The sequence below is a fragment of the Sebastes fasciatus genome, chromosome 4, assembly GCF_043250625.1.
Source record: "Sebastes fasciatus isolate fSebFas1 chromosome 4, fSebFas1.pri, whole genome shotgun sequence".
Classification (NCBI taxonomy): domain Eukaryota; kingdom Metazoa; phylum Chordata; class Actinopteri; order Perciformes; family Sebastidae; genus Sebastes; species Sebastes fasciatus.
In genome coordinates, this window is record NC_133798.1 from 26160015 (window position 1) to 26179829 (window position 19815).

General features: G+C 41.2%; 1 protein-coding gene across 2 annotated transcripts in view; it reads left to right on the forward strand.

The window, feature by feature from the left end:
• Window positions 1-19815, forward strand: part of LOC141766373 (voltage-dependent calcium channel subunit alpha-2/delta-1) — an 83000-nt gene that overhangs the window by 15200 nt on the left and 47985 nt on the right. The gene's annotated exons all lie outside the window — the stretch shown is intronic.

Genomic DNA, 19815 nt, shown 5'->3' on the forward strand with positions numbered 1-19815 from the left:
TTTTCCATCTGCTTCTTGTCGAGACATCGTAGACTTGAATAGGTATATTCAATAACCAAAGCGCATGTGGTTAACCATGTGTTTAGCCCACTTTGGTTCAGCTATTGGCAATTTTGTTGATTCTCTCTCTGTGTTTTGATAAGCAGTTGAAAAAGACAAACACACATTGAAGATGCAATGTAGTACTGTATGTTTTTGGGACATGGTAATGTTTGTGACATTAAATCAGGCACATTTAATAATTTAAACAAATTATATAATAACATTAGATGGCAAAGTCTTATTTAAATAAAGAAGCTGAGTGCATTTAGCTTACTATATTTTGGTTGACCAACGTTACACCTACCAGTCACCAGAGGCCTGTACTACGAAGCAGGATTTGGGGTTAGCGAGGTAACTTCAGGGTTAACCTTGGGTTTTCTGTCCTACGACGGTGGTTCACTTCTTACCAGGGTAGATCGCTATGGTAACTTATGTTGAACACATAACCTGCCCTGGAGCATCTTATGTTCCAGATAAGAGATCAACTCGTATAAAAGCACCGCCTACTGACCAATCACAGCTCGGTGTGCGGATCGTATGATAACACACATATGAGGAAGTTTAAATCATAATCCAGGCTGAAAGCAACACAGTTTAAACTGACAAGTGCAGGAAGGGCAGCCGGATTTATGCTGTAGGTGCTCACCGCTTTGAATTATGTTATATTTATTTTTTTACTTGCTGTCAAGTCCGTTTCACACTGCCGGAGTCGGGGACGCAGCTGAAAGAAGGCTGAAATAATCATACACGCCACAACTTTGTCAAAGGACAGAATGAAGTGTAATTAACTCATCCATTACACTTCTGAAACTATTTATATATCACTACACCATTTAGATGTCTATATCTAACTTTTGAGTGTTCCGTTAAATTAATAAGTCTGTTAATTTACGCATTCACACATCGGCAATTTTTCTTTTGCCAGCTGTCCTTCCTGCATTTAGCAGCTTCAACTGTGTTACTATTAGTCTGGATTAGTCTGGTGTTTAACTTCTTTGTATTGTTCTAGTCTAGTTTCTTTCTAGTTTGCTCTTGGTTTGTAAAATGTGCCGCTCTGCTGACTTGTCCATGTTTGTGATGATCGTATGCTGCAAACACCGCCCCTTTCATGTGAACAAGCTCAAAGCCAGACTGAGAAACCCAGGGTTTGAAGACACCCTGGGTATGTTGAACTCACTTCGTAGCACAGGCCTCTGGACAGATAGGATAGGGCAGTGGTTCCAATCCTTAAGGGACCCCTTTTCTATCATTGAGTAAACTGGATATTTCTTATTATAGTCAATGCATAATAATAACAACAGTACAGAACAACTGATAACTGTACAATTAACCCAAATAGTGAAATCAATAACGTAGGAACTTTGTGTAAAACAAGCGATTTGGATGGATTTTGAGTAGATTATGTCCTGTTAACATTACATCAGAGATGAGTTTTCCTGTTATTTTTAGGAACTTTGAATACAATTCTCTGTAATATGTATTATTTTTGTAACTATAACAATAATTTAACATACTTAATATGCTTCTTTTTGGACAAATGCAGTGTTTTCTTCTCCCTGACACTTGGCTATTGTTCAATCAGCTCTTTGGTTGTTTTAATTGCATATTTTTCTAAAGCAGAACGAGGCTGTTTAGCAGAGAGGAGAGGCTCTGTGAATATAGCTTGTGTTCAGGTCTTCACTGTGTCCTCATCCCTGTGAGATTTGAAGTTTATATTTTAAATAATAATCTAAATGTTAAAAATAACAATTTAATTTAGTTTTCTTTACATAAATGAATGAAATACTGAGATACATGCCAACTGCAGGCTATATTTGTTTTTGAAAAAGTTGTCTTGCACCCCTTTAAATCAAGAAAGCCTCGCAGTCCCCCCGTGAAGCTTTGGCGACCCATAGTGGGGGTCGTGATCCCCAGGTTGGTAACCAGTGTGGGATAGGGCAAACTAAGAAAAGAGCTTTAAATGTTCAAACTTTCCAATGGAAAATGTCCCTGTTGTTCTTGGCTTCAAAAAAGGACTGGCCTGGATTGAACCCACAAGACAAAGCCTGAGGGCTTCAGCTGCAGAGTACCACAACCCGGATAGTTTAGTGTTCTAATGTGAAACATGTTGTAATCCTGAAATCTAGTCAAAGTATTAACATTGGATACATCTTTTCATTGCAATATTCAGATACAGTAAATGTTGAGTTGAATATCTTTTGGATATCTAATGAGCTCCTGCATTAACAAAAAAAAAATATATATACTGTATATTGGGGATAAATTATACATTATCCCCCTGTAGGCCAGATTGTATCATAGTTGTAAATATAAAATAGTACTTATATAATCATTATAGTAAAATGATGTAACCAATACATTTAGATTTTAAATAATCTGATTATAAATTGAAACATAAAGCATTCTGTTGCAGTTTCACCACCATCTGGCTATGTATTTAATTAATTATTTGTCTGGCTGAGGTTTCAAACTAGTTTTCCAAGTGTGATTTCTGTGGGTTTGGTTGAAATGATCCGTTAAATGGAGGAAGTCACTTTCAAAACATTTTTAATGATCATCTGGCATCAGGATCCCTGGTCTTTTTCCATATCTAAAGGCTTTCTGTGAGGGAAACTAATGATTAGGAGGAAATCAGTCAACAACCTTCACGATTCTGCAGGCTGTTACTTTGTCCCAAGCTATCATCTGAATGTTGTGGTCATTTTGTAAAAGCACACTTATATTTCAGTGGTGAGGTGATATGTGTAGAACAGATCACATCATTGGGTGACTTTATGGATGATAGATGGAGTTTGTATATGTAATAACAGCAGTAGGGGAAGCATGCACATAAAAGAGTAGAAAACGAGGACAGATCTTTGTTCTGCGGTATCCAACGTGATAATGAGAGCTTTGACCCTGGGGATGTTCTCCCTTTCTCCCCCTTTTTCACTTATAAGTGGGTCAGATATTCTCATCTATATCAGGAGTTTGAACTGTTTTTATACATTCAGAGGGAGTTCACGGCACCCCTTACTCTGCCTTTATAAGGCATCACCATTGTTGTCTTATTCGTAATGGAGAGGGAGTATTTATGAATGTCCATAAACACATCTCCTGCCAAGTGTCTGCCTTGTGTATGTTAAGTAAACACCCTGGTGTTCTTATCATTTTTCCGAGTACTGGTGCCATAAGATGCGTAAGCAGCAAGGAGAAAATTGGCTTCAGCGCATTATCCAAGTGATAGAAGAGAGAGACGGTTGTGAGGGTCGGGAGGGTGTGTATGTGTGTATTAGTGGTAGGTGGTGGGTGGGGGGTCAGCTGGCCTGATGCTGACAGTTCATCCAACCTCCGGACATCGATCACTTCTCACTCTTTATTGCGTCTTTGTGTCTCATCCTCTCCTACGAGTAACCTCGAGGCACACTGATATTGAATTCTCTGTCTTGAGATGTATGGATGGGGAGATAAATGGATGAAGGGATGATGTGAAAGAAGGGGAAATGCATGAACTTGATAGATACATGGAGTGATGACAGACTGAAAGTCCCCGTGAAGTATTTTTTTGCATTTGATTGGACCGCCAAAAAGTGTGCGGGCTGGTTAGCACGATAGGGAGCTACAGAGGACTGTTGGACCCACACACACACCTCCCTCACCTGTTGTTAGATCAGGAGGAGGACGAGGGAGAGATGAGAGATTTTCGACCACTACTTTTCGACTACTGCGACGTGGGCCGTACATGCAGATGAACGGTGCCTGGAGCACTCCCACTCACCGGCGGGCAAAAGTCCGCCGGTTGTTTCGCGTCATCATCCGGCTGTCTTTTGCCGTCCATCTGCATGTACTGCCACGCTGCAGTGACACGGAGAGCCGGTTGAAAATCGTCAAAGTTTCCCTTAAGTGAATTAGACCTCAGACACATTGTGTTGAAAATGGAAATGTTTTTGCCCACTGAAATCCAAACATACATACATCAGTAGGGGGGCGCTACTGCCCTCCTTCCGGCGCCCTTTGCTCGGACCACACGAACTCGGCCTTCGTTTTGATCTCAACTATGCACCTGTAAAGTTTTGTGACGGCATCTTGCACGGTTGTGACTAGGGATGTGACGGTGAGGAAATGTTCCCACCGGTTAATAAACTCGTGACAACACCGTGTTACACCGGACATTTTACAAGAAAAGATGACGGCCAATATATGTAGCAAGCTTACTTTGATCTTTAACGTCGGGTGGCGGTGTGTCTGGCCTGTCTGGTCCAGCTTTCACTGCGGGGCTGCAGCGGACACTGGTTGTGATCGCTCTGTTCTCCGCACGGCGATGACCTCCTTAACGTTATGGTTCCCTTATAGCATTGGGTTTAAATCTGAAATATTGCCAAATAGGCGCTTTTGCTTTTTGCTTTGCATCGTCTTGTCTGTCAACTCTCTCTCGTCCCGTTGTGTCAGTACCGCCACACCGTGTGTGTGAAATATAACACCTGCTACTCTGAGCTGAGACTCCGTATGGAGTAGACGCATTCACTGTCAGTTTGTAGTGTCCGTCGTCCGACTTTGATTTGATTACACGGCGCTGATACGCCGAAACGAACTAAATGGGTTTCATTTCTATATATATTTAACACTGGTAACACCAAGTACCATGTCAAACCTAGTTGTGATGCTATCGCAGTGACAAAATATGTCTACAGACAGACAGACAGAAATACAGACGTAGGCAAAATTGTTGGTACCCTTCCGTTAAAGAAAGAAAAACCCACAATAGTCACTGAAATAACTTGAAACTGACAAAAGTAATAATAAATAAAATTTAACTGAAAATTAACTAATGAAAATCAGACATTGTTTTTGAATTGTGGTTCAACAGAATCATTTTAAAAAACAAACTAATGAAACTGGCCTGGATAAAAATGATTGTACCCCTAGAAAAGATGTAAAATAGTTTGACCATAGGGACATATTAAACTAAGGTGTGTCCTGTAAATAGCATCACAGGTATCTTCAAACTTGTAATCAGTCAGTCTGCCTATTTAAAGGGTGAAAAGTAGTCACTGTGCTGTTTGGTGTCATGGTGTGTACCACACTGAACATGGACCACAGAAAGCTAAGGAGAGAGTTGTCTCAGGAGATCAGAAAGAACATTATAGACCTTCATGTTAAAGGTAAAGGCTATAAGACCATCTCCAAGCAGCTTGACGTTCCTGTGACTACAGCTGCACATATTATTCAGAAGTTTAAGGTCCATGGGACTGTAGCCAACCTCCCTGGACGTGGCCGCAAGAGGAAAATTGATGACATATTGAAGAGACGGATAATACGAATGGTAACCAAAGAGCCCAGAACAACTTCCAAAGAGATTAGAGGTGAACTCCAAGGTCAAGGTACATCAGTGTCAGATTGCACCATCCGTCACTGTTTGAGCCAAAGTGGACTTAATGGAAGACGACCCAGGAGGACACCAAATCATAAAAAAGCGAGACTGGAATTTTCCAATATGCATATTGACAAGCCACAAAGCTTCTGGGAGAATGTCCTTTGGACAGATGAGACAAAACTGGAGCTTTTTGGCAAGTCACATCAGCTCTATGTTCACAGACGAAGAGATGAAGCATCCAAAGAAAAGAACACTGTACCTAATGTGAAACATGGAGGAGGCTCGGTTATGTTATGGGGCTGCTTTGCTGCATCTGGCACAGGGTGTCTTGAATCTGTGCAGGGTGCAATGAAATCTCAAGACTATCAAGGCATTCTGGAGCGAAATGTGCTGCCCAGTGTCAGAAAGCTTGGTCTCAGTTGCAGGTCATGGGTCCTCAAACAGGATAATGACCCAAAACACAGCTAAAAACATCCAAGAATGGCTAAGAACAAAACATTGGACTATTCTGAAGTGGCCTTCTATGACCCTGATCTAAATCCTATTGAACATCTGTGGACGGAGCTGAAACATGCAGTCTGGAGAAGGCACCCTTCAAACCTGAGACAGCTGGAGCAGTTTGCTCACAAGGAGTGGGCCAACATACCTGTGGACAGGTGCAGAAGTCTCATTGAGAGTTACAGAAATCACTTGATTGCAGTGATTGCCTCAAAAGGTTGTGCAACAAAATATTAAGTTAAGGGTACCATCATTTTTGTCTAGGCCAGTTTCATTAGTTGTTTTTTTTAAATGATTCTGCTGAACCATAATTCAAAAACAATATCTGATTCTCATTAGTTCATTTTCAGTGAATTTTTATTTATTATTACTTTTGTCAGTTTCAAGTTATTTCAGCGACCATTGTTGGTTTTTCTTTCTTTAACGGAAGGGTACCAACAATTTTGCCTACGTCTGTATGAACCTGGCAAAGTACTCAAAACTGCTTCTGTGGTAGTTCCCGCTACAGTCGTTGTCTCCAGGACTATATTTTACCATGCTGACACACACACAGACTCACAAGGTGAAAACAAAACCAGCGTCGCTTCCTCGGCTGGTAATCAGAAGTTACACACACACACTGTCCCTGTAGATTTTATATTTGTGCTTTGAGCTGATTTTTGCTGACTTATCATCTAAGTTAGGGATTTGGCTGTTTATCAGACAGAATACAGGAAGAGAATCTTCATTGCAGTTGGGAGATTCTTTCTTGTTGAGTGTCTTTGATATGAGGTTGGGAGTGACTCCCAATTTCAACATAATTGGAGATAGCCCAAGGCACTTGAGCCACTTTCAGTTAGTTGTCAACTGCTTTCAAACTTTCATCCTTCCTTTGCCTCTCCATCTCTCTCTCTCTCTCTCTCACTCTCTCATCCTCTCTGACTTTATGTCTCTGATCTCTAACTCTACGTGATGGATGACCTTTGAAAGGCCACAGTTTACCTAGCCACAGGTGTGTGAAACAACTGTGTGTGTGTGTGTCTATGTGTGTCTTCTCATGCGTCCATAAATAAGTGTGTGGCAGAGTGTAACATGCATTATTAATGAGTACTTGGCTACACACTGTTAGGAGAGATCGCTTTATCAAAGGTTTTACAATATATACCGGGGCTTCATCTCAACAGGAAACACTCACATACTTACACACAGACACCCACACACTACTGGGATGTGTACACATAGTGGCTATAGTGGCTACGTTTATTATAGCTTTATGCTAAGGGATAATGATAAGTAGGGTGGCCCAAAAACGGTATAAAGGTTCTTCACTCATTAGCTTAATTTACATATTCATTAGTTTTTATTATAGGCCACACATATATGCATATCTACTTTACCTTTGTGTAGTGAAGTCCATTCAGTGTCCTCTCAGATCAGAGTCACATTTGTATCTGTCAACACAGAGCAGTCACTCTACATTTTCCGAGGCCCCTTGTTGCCATTGTTATTAAAGAAACATTTCATGTCAGTAGACAATGACAACAGACACACTCCTACACACAAATAGGTTTATACATTAACCTAGACATGTTTCCTTGTCCTAAACAAGTATGGAGCTGTGCAGGGGCCATTTGAGTCAATATTTACTTCTACAACTTAACGCTGGGGTACACATTTTATTTTTGGCGTCATTGGATGCAAATTCTGTAATAACCTTTAAATATATTGTAATTTAAGTGGTTTAAGAGGAAACTAGACTTCTGCACCTCCCCTTGTCTCTGTTTTCAGGCTTTAGAAAATCTAGCCCGTGACGGGAGACTTTGACCAATAACAGGTCATTTCAGAGAGAGATCGTTCCTATTGGCAAATATGTGTGAACGTCCCTTCAGATGGTGAAAGCCTGACTGAACGGCACAATATCCTGCAGGAAAATTTGCTATTCCAGCATTGGCAACATCTGCCTACACTGCAAAGCAACCCAAAAAAGCAAGACGGATTTATCAAAAAGAGGGTCTGACGACATCTGCGAAGCGTTTCAGAGATGCTGCGACTACTACGGTTAGCAGAAGGCTAAACTATTGGCAACATTTCATTCCATCTCAGGAACTCTTTTCCCGAGCTAGCTAGAGCCTCGAATCACAGTATGTCATCTAAAAGGGCTCTACAGACCCACAAAGAAAACAGGATGGTAATTCTCATAGAATTGCCATTACTGTATATAACAGCATCAGGATCACAATCAGGATCAGAATGATGTTTCAAATGAATGATTAGTACTCGTGCAGGTTATTGTATGAAGCGCGAGCATATGCCCATGCTCCTCTTCTACCTTTTCCAGAAAACTGCCTACCATGGAGTACCACTTGAATTCCAATATGCTGAAAAGGTTGTTATGGAATTTTTGCCCAATGACGCCAAAAATAAACTTCCTACTCCAGCTTGAAAGAGTGAGACAAAGAGTGTGTGTCAGACAGACAGGACACTGAAATGGTTTGTCAAAAGCAGTTGACCACATAGCGAAAGTGTGTGATTTGCTGGAGGCTAGATCCAATTACTTCGACTCATCTCTCCTTCCCCCATCCACAGCCTGTTCTCTATTGGCTGTCTATGTACACTGTAATTAAAAACACTTAATTATTGATGCTGCAGAACTGTTATGGCAAAAGGCAAACTGATAAAACACTGAAGACAGACATCCACGCACGCTCACACATCAAAATATTGTTCACAGTCCACCTCTCTCTCTTACTAACAACCAGCAGCCATGTGTTGTTTGATTTTGTCTGAACAATCTGCATGAGGTGAGTGTGTATGTGTGTCTGGTTTCCTGTATGTGTACAGTGTGTGTGCGTGTGTCTGTGCAATTTCCTCTCTTCTCCTGGGGTGAAGGGCTCTGCCCAGTGACTAATGAGCCAGTCTACAACATTACTTAGAGTAATACCTCAACCAGCACCACTAAAACTCTACAGGACACAGGTGGCCCAGTACTGTGTGTGTGTGTATATCGGTGTCTGTGTGAACTCGTATATGTGTGTGTGTGTAGAGTAAAGTGTGTGTTTTCAAAAAATGAAACCTTCCTGGCATCATGATTACTGGCAAGCAAGTTAAGTTCATTATCGAAAGCCATTGGAATGATGGGCTTCTGTAAAGCTGCCATTTATGAACTAGGAACATTTTACTGGATACAATCATCTGCACATTAAAAATGGACATGAAGTGATTATTATTATTATTAATAAATAATGCCAGACTTTAGCAACAGATATCTCTTGGCAATTGTTAGTGTTGAATTTTCACAGTCAGTTTGCATCGTGGTTAGCTCGAGTTCAGTCAGTTACAGTTGCTTCTCTTTCACTGCAGGATAAATATTTGAAAATGTCCATTGAATTTCTCAAACCTGACCTGCAGCAGAATCCATTTCTCTGCTCTTGGTGAAATCAAGGGGAGCATGATTACAGATTGCGCCGGTACATTTTTAAGCCCAAACAAGACCCCATCCATGCCTCACTTGTCAGGCCTCAACACACAACATCAAGGCTTTTGCTGCAGTGTCTATTTTAGCCACATGTTCTTTAATATAATACACTTTGGTTTTACATTTATAAAAGGCTTCAGTTGCCACCATAGGATTGTATGCAATGATGCCGGGTCAGATATCGGGCCTACTACTACTCAAATAGCTGGATCGAGTATGTGTGACAATGGGGCTGATCTATTCAGTTCGATGCTATGGTCATATAATATCTACATTATAAACTGGAATTTTAATTCCTGTCTAAGTTTTGACCAATTTCTTTCTGCATTAAAAAGGTTTACACCTGAATTATAATTCCTGTTATTTTTGAAGATTTTTTTACCAAGTTGGTGTACGACTTATTATTATAATAATAAATAATTCAGTAAATGTATATCTATGTATTTATTTGTTAAGAAAGTAATGATTAAATGTAGCCTGCCTTACACATAAAAGAATGATCCCAGTCACTTCCACACAGTGAAGCTTATTAATTAAACATTGGTATCGGATTGGTACTCTGTATCGGCTGATACCCAAAGCCCAGGTATCGCTATCGGGACTGAAAAAGTCGGATTGGTGCATCCCCATTGAACGTTTTTTAAAATTTACATATTTAAATTTCTATGCTGTTTAAAAGAAGGTCAGTATACCTTGCATACTTGATTCTGTCATTATGACGTTGCCTACCTCTGTTGATATTGTCACCGTCGGTAGGTCTCAACATTCACAGTCATTTTAACAGGTATATGATCTGTAATACATCTCAGTGGTAGCCCATATAGCATATGCATCAGATGTACAGATAGAGCGATAAAGCCATAATAATGTGTCACAGTTTACGGACATCATTTAACTGGATAAGGTACTATCATTAGTGTTATAAGATTGCTTAAAATGTCTTACAAAAACAATTATTGTCTGAAATATCTACAATGATTCCCCAATTACATTAAACAGATTTGTGCTATTATTCTTAATGAACGTCTCAATAAAACTTAGTCAGTTAAATTCCCTACTGTCACAGATAATGTCATTGTCAATACCCCTGATAACATTCAATCTTACAACATTAACAATTTGATCATATTTCATTTTCTGAAACATTTTCTCTCCTCAGCTACAGCTCCTAGACATTTTGTGTAAAGAATTCTGGCTTAATGGATCTTGCTTGCAAACTATGTACAGAGTGCAAAGCAGTCTCTATTATGTGACATGTTTTCTTCCTACTTCTACCATCTACTTCTATTCTTTATATTCCACTCTGGATTGTACAAGTAGGCTTCCCCTTCAGGATTTCACCTTGAAATCTACATTAAAGAGGAACATGAGATGAAAAACCTGCTCCCAGCAACTTTGCAAACATAGACACGACACAAACACGGTTTGTGGTTCCATGTAAAAAACAACACCATATGGCAACTCTTCTATTTAGTTTAGAGTATAATTATATATTGTAAACAAGATACAGTAATCTTTTCTTTTCAAATTGTAACCATGTATACAGCTAGGGCAGATTTGTCAAGTATTTAATACTCATATCAACATGGAAGTAAACAAATATGCTTTCTTTATGCAAATGTATATATATATTTATTATTGGAAATCAATTAACAAAATGAAACAATGACAAATATTGTCCAGAAACCCTCACAGGTACTGCATTTAGCATAAAAATATGCTCAGATCATAACATGGCAAACTGCAGCCCAACAGGCAACAACAGCTGTCAGTGTGTCAGTGTGCTGACTTGACTATGACTTGACAACAACTGCATGTGATTATCATAAAGTGGGCATGTCTGTAAAGGGGTGACTCGTGGGTACCCATAGAACCCAGTCTCATTCATATATCTTGAGATCAGAGGTCACGGGACCTCTTTGAAAATGGCCATGCCAATTTTTCCTCGCCAAAATTTAGCGTAAGTTTAGAACATTATTTAATCTCCTTCGCGACCGGGTAAAAATAGAAAATTGCCTTAATGTGTTAAAGAAATTAGCGGCGTTAAAACAAATATGCGTTAACGCATTATTACCGCATTAACTTTGACATCCCTAATACAACTGTATCCTCTAATTGATATATTTATACTGGTCTCATCTTCAACATCCCTTATATAATGCAGTTCAGTTCAGTTCAGTTACCCAGTTTCCTTCATTTAGAGGTGTCTGTGTGTGTTAAGTGTTTGGTGTGCTATTTGTGAACGTGTTTAACAGAGTCTTTGGGCCCCAGGTGTTGGACCATATTTGTATTAATCTGTTGCCTGCTGTCACAATGTTATAATAATGAGCACAAGATGTGACATTATGATGTTTTCATGTGTGTGTGTGTGTGTGCCAACGTAACGCAGTAATGAACAGAGGCTATGATACGATCAGAGATATTCCAGTCTCCAGAGCAGATGTTACTCAACCTCCCATCTCCGCTCCGCGCTCATCATATTAAACAGACAAGAGGTGTCTGCATGTGTGTGTCTGTGTGCTTGCATTCATGTTAATGTGTGTGTGCATGTGATAGCCAGACAGACAGAGAGGGAGTGGGAGGGAGCAGTGCAGATGGGGAATTCTAACTAGACTTATGGTAGCCCAATCGCCTTAATACATTCATCGAGAAGAAATCCAAATTGCGTTGGTGGATCACAAGATGCTCGTGGTTACATTTGAATACTTGATTTGCAGACAGTTAGAACTTTTCACTGTCAATCGATGCAGTTGTTTCATATCTAATAATAATCAGCATGAATTAAATGTGACATGTAGTATTTTTCAGAATCAATATTGTGGTACTTTGTTATAATTACAGTAATCGAGATGTGACGAGATAATTAGTGGCTTTTTACACCAGTTTGAGATAATGTTTCTCAACCGCAATCCATGAGAGCAGTGTTGTTTTTCTGACACCACTAAATTTCCATCATGCCTTTCCACACGTGTCTGTTTGTGACCTTTTACCTTACAGGAAATTGCAGCATTTTAGATGTAATTAGTTTCACTTTTGTCTTCCAATTTGTCTTGATGCCACTTTCTGAAAGGGCACCCAGTGTAAAGGTGATATATGTTGTAACTAAGGGCTTTAATAATGATAATTACACGGCTTTGTTGAATACTTGATTGTGATCGGTCGATCACGGCGTTCTACATAAGGGATAATGTGAAGCGAGTCCGTCATTGTTGTGAAAGAAACCCTCCACAGGGCGATGCCTGCCAGAGTCCGACATTGGAACTGCGCCCATAGCAACAGTTTGTTATACATAGCAACGGTCTGTTATAAAGAAATAACAGACCGCTGAACGCCGTGATTGACCAATCAGAATTGAGTATTTAACAAAGCCGTGTAACAATGTCTGTTATTTCTTTATAGCAGACTGTTGCTATGTATAGCAGACCGTTGCTATGGGCGCAGTTCTGATGGCGGATCGTTTTTCTGTCAAATTATAGATTTCTTAAGTGAGTAGCCGTGTAATAAGTGCGATAATGTACAGCTAGCGGGTCATGGTTGTCAGGGTGCCTGAAGGTGTTTAGTTCACAATGACCGGCTCACTGTACATTATCCCGTACTTAGTAGATAAAACTTGAAAAAACAATAAGCATTATTTAATGGATTACCAACATTTGTATTTTTCACAACCTGGCAGCTCAAAATTTGTTCCCACTAATATTTTATAACTGATTTAAAAGCATTAGTAAATAATTAATTTACCTTTGATATATCCATTAGTTATTTATAAAGAATGCCATCTTTACCTTTTTGAATTAGAAGATTGTGGCTAGGGCGGCCCCCTCCTAATCCATTAGTCAACTAATTTGTTGTTTTGGTCTTAGTCGGCTAAGATTTGTTTAGTTGATTAGTCTCCTTTTTCACGTTGAATGACTTATTTCCATGAAACTAAAGAGCACATCTTTGGTAAACACAAGATTTAAAGTGAAGCTTTTGTTTGATTCTTCTTTGTGGAGAAACTCAGTTCTACAGATCGATAAGTCAACTAAATCGTATGAGTGAATTTCTTTGGTAGAGGACAGCCCCAATTTTGACTCTCAATGTTTGTGTTGTAAAGAAATCCAACAGATTCCCTGCGAAATCTGATCAGGTGACAAACAATATAACATCTCTGAAGTGAACAGTAGAGATCCACACCTCTTTAAGATAAGAGCCAAAGAGCCAAAGAGAGCGAATGAGACTGGAGGCAGCTGTATATTTACTGTTCCCATCGGAGGGTTTGGCCTCTGAGAGAAGTCATGTGGAGCAGCACAGCTCTCCCCATGGGCTCTCAGAGCTGCAGATTCCTGTGCTCTGTCTCACGCTCCCTTTTTCCCTTTACTCATCTCACCCTCCTTTTCCTTCGATCCTTCCATTCCTCTCTTTCTGTCGCCCTCCTTCTCCAGTCTGCTGTATCTCTCCTGTGCCCAGCTCCTGGCCTTTTGCCACAGTTCTCTGTCAAACTGGAATTTGAAATCAACCTTTCTTTATCTCTTCTGCCCTCTGTCTCCCTTTTATCACACTACCTCCTTTCTCCCTCCAACTCTCCTCTTTACTCATCTGCGTTCTTTTGTATCACTCTCTCTCACCTTTCCTCCTGTCTTGTCTGTTCTTCCATTTTGTCTGGCCATCTCTCTTATTCACCAGGTCTTGTTTCTCCTAGTCTCCTCTTGCTTCTTAGGCCCACAGGTATACAGGTATTTTTGTAAATGTAGCCTTTTCTATGCGTATTGGGCTTTAATCCACACCCAAACGGTGTTTTAGAACAGAGCTTTTCAAAAACAGAGTTTTTGGCTCGTAATGTCAGAGTGTGCGTCGTTATCGTCACTAATGATGCCCTGCAACGGTGCTATAAATACATCCATGAATGGCGGACGTGGCCAAATAACCTGCCAACAGGACGTTTTACATGTTTACACGTAAATGCACAATTACACTTCCACTATATTGAGGAACAGAGGGGGTCACTGCTACTTATCCAATGCAACACTCCTACGACACAGACACCTTCGCCGGTGTGTGTGTGTGTGTCCCAACCAGCTCTGGTTTTCACAGCGCTTCAATTGTGTTTTTACATTTTCAAAATTTTTTGTTAAAACCGTGCTCGTGTGGACAGAATTTTTTTTTTGAGAACGAAGGAGGGAAAATGCTAGTAACAAAAGTACCAGTGTAGGTGTGGACTAGACCTTACTCATCTTTTTTTTATCTCCCACTCTTCTCTTTTTACTCCTTACACACACACACACACACACACACACACACACACACACACACACCCCTTTCCCCAGGAAACAAACTAATGCATTGCTGGATAAAGCTCCCATCATTCGTTACTGAACTACCCCCACCCACCCTTGTATGCATCTCTCTTTATCATGCCACTGTTCGTTTTCATGAGCTAAATTTTAATGAGAAGTACGAGCACTGATCATGCTGAGTCGGAGTATTGTTGTTCTCTCTTCGGACTGTCCTTTCCATTAATCCATCTGCTCATAATTTATGTCTTTTCCTCTTCCCTTTTCAGACTCCGCTATATTTTCTGCTTCTCATACTGACCCCTTCACATCTCCCACATTTTTTCCTTTCTTGTCTTCCCTTTGAGTTGGGACTCATTATGGCGAGCAGATAAAACCGGTGTTCATGAATGTGGACACGTTGTCGGAAACGAGGATGGAAAAGATGAGACTGGATGTGGGTGTTAATGATCTTTTAGACCGTTACTACTCTTGTGAGTATTGCTTTGTTGTCTGGGGGAGGAGGCAGTGTGCTGAATGGCCCATTGATTTCAGGCGTGTGGAGACTTTAGACACACACACACACACACACACACAGGGAGTCTGGGAGGCTCTGTGAGGTTTAGCAGAGCCTGTCTCATCTTCCCTGTCTATCCTTTAAGCTGTGCTCTGCTTTCTCACTAAATGCATGGTGGGCTGCTGGGCTGCCCTGGCAGAATGACAACTACGGCTGGTGAGAGCAGGGCAGAAACATATATCTCCGTGGGGCTAGCAGGTACGAGTCCAATGCCATCCGACACTCAGGCCAGCTCCGAATGCTTCTGTATGCTCTCTGTGGCTGCAGTGCAACGATCTCATACGTCAGTGTGCATGAACAATGAGAAATATTATATTATGTGCCCTATTTGGCTGTTGGAGTTTTGATTGGCATAACAGTTGTTGCGGCTGTTCTCATGTTCAACTGGGAGTAAGATAGCCAACCAACATGTATCGGCAACTCTGCCTGCAGATAATATTGGACATTTTTTGCCTGCTAGCATTAGATTTCAATATTCTTATGAATTTCTTCTCCTCTTTTGCTCCTATTTCTCACTCAAGCATTCTCATTCCTTAAACCGATCCACTCTCCTACTCCCATAGATCCAATTCCCAGTCCCCTCGTATCCATGTATTCTCCCCCCATTAAGGCTGCAAGGGAGCGATGGCTCTCCTCAGGTCTCCAGTGGTCACCCATTGACGGAGCGGACTCATTATGGTGTGGAGCTGGGATATCTATACCACAATAAGCGAGAGGGAGACTAATGAGCGGTTAGAACACGCTACGGGGAGTGTGTTATGCACTGCCATTAACCAAACTGTTGTAGTGCTAAATTTGAGCGTTTCAACTGAGAAACGCTGGCCTCTAATCAATTGGCAGAGACGGCAACTCGCAGTGGCTCTGTAATGAACTGTTATGCCAGTTTAGAGAGGTTAGCTGTCACTCAGGGAGCGGCCTCATCAAATCGAGGTTCTCTAGTTTAGAGGGGATTTTGTTGTGGCGTTTGCTTTCTTTGGGTAGCCTGATAACCTCTCCCTGTGTTCATGTTTGACAAAGAGAGAGATGGAAAGGGATACAGAGAAAAAGAGGGAAAAAAAGAGACGGGTAATTAGGTATCTTTCCTCACACAACCCCTCCTCACCCTCCCCCATATCTCCCAGAGGGGAGAGGAGCCTCGTCAAAGCCCTGTCATGAATTTTTAACAACCCTGTCGGTCTGCTCTCTTAGAAGGTGTGTGTGTGTGTGTGTGTGTGTGTGTGTGTGTGTTTATATACAGTAAGTATGTGAGGGAGAAGAGTATATTGACCCAAAATCCTATAGTCCTATACTCTCGATTAATGTCCAACAAATTTCTAAAGCATGACGCATAATGTATGAAGCACTGAACAGCTGTTACTCATGTATCATATCACATACAACGTCATGGAGAGCTCTGTAATCAATATCCATATGCTCATGCACCGTTGTGTGTTTCTGCCATGCCTTTGTGGTGGTTCTAGTATATGCTTTTAGCAAATTGAACATGTTTTGAAAGATGGTCTGGATTTGTGCATAAGTGATAAAACTCAGTTAGCTCACTGGCGTGACATTAACATGATGTGATGTTACATTGACATTAGCTGACATTAACCTAATGACAAGACCTTCTGCACCTGGCCTTTTCAGCATGGATATGAACTGCTGCCCCCGCTTTCCCTCAGGTGGCACATTATTACAGTCTTAAATCTTTTCTTTTTGTTTCATGAAACACTTCTGGAATGAAAATATGAAGAAGCAGGTTTTTGTTTTGAACGTTGTCAAACCTTGGATGTATTTGCAGTGAGGTGTCACTGAATTTAACTATTAATAAGAAACCAATGGGATTCTATATGACCACCCAGCTCTACCTGGGTTTTCCTCACATATTGTTTTGCTAAAACCTCTGAATACACAGTAAAGCATCGGTAAAGCAAATAGGCAGCGAGTTAGATCCCCCTCAGTGTAGGTGGGATCCTCAGCTGATCAGCGTAGCTAGCGACGTTGCGTGAAACAGCTGTGACATCATCTTGAACAGGACACTTGCTTAATCTTTTCATAGGCAACCAAACAGAGGAACGTCTATAGATTTGCAGGCTGCCATTTTGTTTAACATCTAGGTCAAGTGAATAAAAAAAATTGTGGTCACTATTGATGGTAGCCTGGCCATTTAAAAATCGCGGGTTTGTGCAAGATGTCCCATTTCGTGCTAGTGACGATTCTTTCTGACCATCTGCAGTGTTTTAACTCCACCTTCTAGTATTGGTTCAGCTCGCGTGGAACCTTGACCAAGGTGGTACTAGAAAAAGTGCCCGATATTATTCAGGACTTTTTCTAATGAAAACGCAAAAATAACCGTTCTAGTATGTAACAAACTGAACTGAATTGTACTGCTTGGTGGAAACGTGGCTTTAGAGTGGTAACAAAACACCGGCGGCCGCAGGGGACTCCGAAAAAAATGCAGCGGCCTGCGGCGGGAAAGTAGAAACAGAATCAACTTTTGGAGGAATGCAACCCGACATCATGCTGCGGTGGTCAGTCACGTAACCGGCGATCCAGAGCTGTACAACCCAGCCATAAGGGTACAAAAGTTGTTATGATAAAGTTAATCGTCGCAATCAGTGGGCCATTAAAGTGACTCGCGCAGACCTCCGCACAACCCTGCGGAGAATTACCGCAACGCCTGATCAATATCTGGTGAAACCAAGCTTCATCGTCGAGCATTTGATGGACATCATTTATAAATTAAGAACATATGATTTTAGTACTTGGTGCAGTGACGGAAATTGGTATTTTGCACATGGTGAACATGGTGCGTAATAACTTCACGATCACTATTTTGTGTTAGTGCGTGTGTATGTGTGTGTGTATGTGTGTGTGTGTATGGCTGGAATGGGGTGTATATTTAGCTGCTGACAGCCAGTGCAGAGGAGGTGGAGACAGGTCTGGAACAGAGCCCGGGACTGGAGGCCAAAGGGATGGGACTGTTGATCAAGAATGGAATCATAGCCGACAGCGGACACATGGCCGTAGACACACACATATACACATTCATACCCACACTCAGTAAAAGCACAGTATGACATATACTATAAGCATCTCATCCAACTATTGCTCATGCACAGATCCGACATGGCCTTTGGTATACTTTCTTACTTGCACAGTCCAACAGATGGGTGTCAGATGGAGACTCAGCTATAAATACAGTTCACCGTCATCAATTCTAATTGCGTTGATTAATTAAGAACACATCCCTGAGTGGAGTGTCTCTGAGGCTTGCTGTTGAGAAGAGAGGCAGTGTGTCAGACAGGTGGGTTTATTTAAGGGCAATGCTTTCCTCCACAAGGTTGAAGAGGTCAAAACTCAAGCAACAATCGTAGTATATACAAAACTCTTGTAGTATATAGAACAACTTTATTGTAAGACCAACGCATTTTGGCTTTTGACCTTCATCAGGGTCATCATGGAACACATTACAAACAGCCTCTTCAGACTTTTTCCCTTCTCCATTCACCTTGGAAGTAAGGGAAGTTGTACCTAGAAATCCGCACTCTGCTTTCCTCCACAGGGTTGTCATTACCTTGTACAGTTGGAGAAGGGCAGTTCAGGGCCAGACTAAGCTTTGATCTGTCTGGACCTGCCAGGGTAAACATACACACTCTTGGTGCAATAGTCTCAGTTTCTGTTTGTTTTTTCTCCCTGCTGCACTGTATACTAGGGATGTTAATAATTCACTGTTTAACCGTTAACCAACATTAAGAATTTTAACCGATTAACGCTATCGGTTAAACGGTTAAAAGAAATATAAAAAATTTATTCAAAAGCTGCGAAAACTCAGAGGAGAAAAGCTGGTCCACCTTAACAGCCCACCTTATGAGAGTCTAAGCCGGAGTTGCAAGACACAGGAAGTTGGCTCCGGTCTTGAGGAGTTGTAGCATTTATTCACCGACAAATAAACTGCACACACGCTGCTACTGCTACGTTCATAGCTATAACGCCACCGACAACCCCACACTCACTGCACACAGTCTGTCGGACACTCGCTAACATTACGCCGGGGTGACATACCGTATGTGTGTGACAATGGCGAACACGAAGCCACCAGCAACGCTACAGCTGCTAGCGTAGCACAAACACACACACGGTCTGTCAGACACTCGCTAAGGTTACGCCGGGCAGACAGAGTAACGTTACGCCAGACACACACACAGCTGACAACCTCACAGTTAAACTGCGGTACCGTGGTACCACCAGCCGGCGTCTGACTTCCATTGCTCATATAGTAGTGTTATTACGGTAAGGATGGCCTCTGAGTGAGGCGAACAGCGTAACCACGGTTTTGTACTCGGCGGCTCACGTTACCGCAGTCTTGTAAAGTGAGGAGTGAGCGGAGGGGTTCTGAGTTAGTTGCAATCTGCAACCACGCCACTAGATGTCGCCAAATCCTACACACTGTACCTTTTAAGACTGCTGTTAGCTGGACTTCCTGACTTATTTTAAGAAATCTTATTAAGTGAAAATCACTTAATGCGATGGCTGCCAAATTTGCTTGTTTCAAGCAAAACAAAGCTCATATCTAAAATTGTCGCTTTTATTTTGAAAGGGCGTTTTTGCAGTGCATCTCAATGCACTAGGCATTAGTAGTGACATTTCGAAAAATCTTTAA